The 3,250-nt window shown below is 40.9% G+C and overlaps 1 pseudogene; it reads left to right on the top strand.

Annotated features, from left to right (window-relative positions):
* The first annotated feature begins 1,256 nt into the window (after nt 1-1,256).
* Nucleotides 1,257-2,447, top strand: LOC137202865 (lipoyl synthase, mitochondrial pseudogene; annotated as a pseudogene).
* Nucleotides 2,448-3,250: the final 803 nt, after the last annotated feature.

Raw genomic sequence — 3,250 nt, 5'->3', positions numbered from 1 at the left:
CCTTTTAGTTGTTCAGTTATATAATTATTATTATCCACATGCTCAGTCTAACTTTTCCCAGAATATATAATCATACAGTTTACTTCCTAGGGCTGGACCTTCAGTCTCTGGTCTTCTGAAATGTTGGTTTCAGCTCACTGGCCACCTTGGGAGACCCACAGAGGTCATAGTTAGGGACTGACTTAGGCACCAACTGGAGTCAGCATCTTTTTAAAATTGCACTTTCACTCAACAAAGAGAAGTAGCTCCTTTGGTGAAAGGCATTTCAGCAGAGCTCATGGTTAATCTATTGCTTTCTTGGGGGGGAGGGGGCATTTTATCTGGAAGGTACCAAAGAGCTCTCCACCAGTCTGGTAGTGCTCTGTCCGCCCCGGCCTTCCATTCTCTCCTCAGTACAAACACATACACACTTGCTTTCAAGCCTGTCCACTGCTAGGGATGTCCTTCTCTCTAGCATACACAAAAGATGAGAATAGCATCACCACTGACTGACACGTCTCTTAAACGTTGAGAAGCAGTGTTGGCAACTGCAACCACAACAAACAATCCATATCGAGGGCCCACACTTCTGCCTCGAACATGGGAATTCAGGCCAATTCAAATATTTCCAAAACACCTCTCAGAGCCAAACTCTCAGATCCGCACACTTAAGGGGCAAGCACTCCAGCCCTCATCTCGGGGAGCTGTTTTTAAACAGGCCTCTGCATTAGAAAGTCAGCACTTCACAGATTTCTAGCTACCTCTAGATCTGGTCTCTGAGATTTGAGGTTGTGCAAATTCAAACTCTAGACCATAGCTATGCCAATGAGTATAGTCCAGTACTAATAGTAATTAGCATTAAAGAGAACCAAACAATATTCAAGTTGCTTTTGTATCCATTGTGTCTGATGTGATGTGAGGAATGGAGAAATGCGAAATTACATAATTTTCAAGAGACCAAAATGGTCTGTCAATGCTGAGGAAAAAAGATGACCAGGACTCTCCCTTGGTGGCACAGAGGGACCTACACTTTCTAGGAGAAATTTCCATATTTATGACAACATTCCTTCCAGATTTTCCAAAACATTTCTAATTTCTATCAATTTTCCCTCTTGTTGCCATAAATATCCTTGTATTTGTCATACTGTGTACCATGTATTTTTGGTTTACAGTCAGCATAATTAAAGCTCATTGCAACTTTTGGTGCATATCCAGGCCATTTAAACATAGGTCACTCTCTTTTTTCTTCCATCTCTCTTTTCCTGGGAATTAGTGATCCCTTGGCCCTACTAGCAAAAGAAGAGAGGGATGTCTCTATGCTGCGGGAGCGCAGTCGACAGCGTGGGCCCCTGGGTATTTGGAAGATATTTATGCAGTCCAGTCAAGTAAGTTCCTTGCCAGATTTTTTTTTTTTAAAAAAAGGAATTTTTACAGAATGGACCAGACCTTCAAGATTTTGTATCTGGTGATCTAGCAGACAAGAGCACCTGGGATGAGTATAAAGGAGGCATAAAACGCCAGAAAGGAGAATGGTTAAGACTACCTCCATGGCTAAAGACAGAGATTCCCATGGGGAAAAAATTACACTAAACTGAAAAATACAATGCAGAATTTAAATCTCCATACAGGGTGTGAGGAAGCTCAGTGTCCCAATATTGGAGAGTGTTGGGGCGGCAGAGAATATGCCACTGCCCCAATCATGTTGATGGGTGACACATGTACAAGAGGTTGTAGGTTTTGTTCTGCTAAGACTGCAAGAAATCCACCTCCACTGCATGCCAAGGAGCCCTACAATACTGCAAAGGCAATTGCAGAGTGGGGTCTGGATTATGTAGTCCTGACGTCTGTGGATCGAGAAGATATGCCTGATGGAGGAGCTGAGCACTTTGCAAAGACCGTGCCTTACTTAAAGGAAAGGAATCCGAAAATCCTTGTGGAATGTCTCGCCCCTGATTTCTGAGATCTTACAGCAACAGAAAAAGTTGCTCTGTCAGGATCAGATGTGTATGCACATAATGTAGAAACAGTTCTAGAACTACAGAGGAAAGTTCGTGATCCCCGGGCCAGTTTTGACCAGTCTCTACGTGTACTGAAACATGCCAAGGAAGTTCGACCTGATGTTATTCTAAAACACCTATAATGTTGGGTTTAGGTGAGGATGACGAGCAAGTATATGCAACGATGAAAGTACTTCGTGAGGCAGATGTGAACTGTTTGACTTTGGGACAATATATGCAGCTAACAAAGCGCCACCTTAAGGTTGAAGAATACATTACTCCTGAAAAGTTCAAACACTGGGAAAAAAGCAGGAAATGAACTTGGATTTCATTAGACTGCAAGTGGCCCTCTGGTGTGTTCTTCATATAAAGCAGGTGAATTTTTCCTGAAAAATCTAGTAGCTAAAAGAAAAAAAAAGCCCTCTAACACTTAACAAGACATTCAAGATCACAGGAGTTTTAAAACTTTGACTCCAGTTGGTAACAGAAGTGATGGCAGAATGCCTAGACTTCAGTGGATAATATCCCAGTCTTTTTGTCTTAAGAAAAATGTCAATAAGTTGTGCATATTTAATTATAATAATTCATTTGTCTTTTAGCATATCTTCTTTGTCCCAGTAAACAATTGCTTGTTATGATGTAATCATAAAACATCTTTGTAAGAATTTACTGTTAAGAGTATAATTTAAAAAATACATTAAAAACTTCTAGAAAATCAAAAAAAAAGTCACTCTCAAATTTGGAGACTATAACCCTACTATATTTAAAAGGGAGGAGGGAGACTAAATCAAGGTTACAAAAGTTGTATGATTTAAATATTGGCATTTAACAATTTAATACCTTTAACCACCCCCCCATACAATGTAATATATTCTGTTTGCAAGAAATTCATAGAATTCTGTGTGCACACAGACACATACACACACACCCTATGTCTGGTGTGGGTTTCAGCCTTGTCCTTGGATCCCCTTATCTCTGGCTAGAAGTTTATTTGGAGAGCATGTTAAACATCTAAAGGAAAGGTGCTTCATGACTTTGACCCTGCAGGGTAGGAAAAAATAATTTTTCCTCTACCCTTCTAAGTTCTTGGCCAGGGCCCCTGGAACAAAAGACCGATTACCAAGAGAAAAACACAGAGAAGTTTATTCACATGTATATCTCACATACATGGGACTCACCGAGGGAAATGAGTAACTCAGGGAGGTGGCTTAGAATTCAGGCTGAAATACCACCTTCAGCTACATCAGAGAAAGGACTGTGGTGGGGCAGGTCAG

This window comes from Pseudorca crassidens, chromosome 11, assembly GCF_039906515.1.
Source record: "Pseudorca crassidens isolate mPseCra1 chromosome 11, mPseCra1.hap1, whole genome shotgun sequence".
NCBI lineage: Eukaryota > Metazoa > Chordata > Mammalia > Artiodactyla > Delphinidae > Pseudorca > Pseudorca crassidens.
Note: the sequence above shows the minus strand (reverse complement) of the source record. Positions and strands in the feature narration are given on the sequence as shown.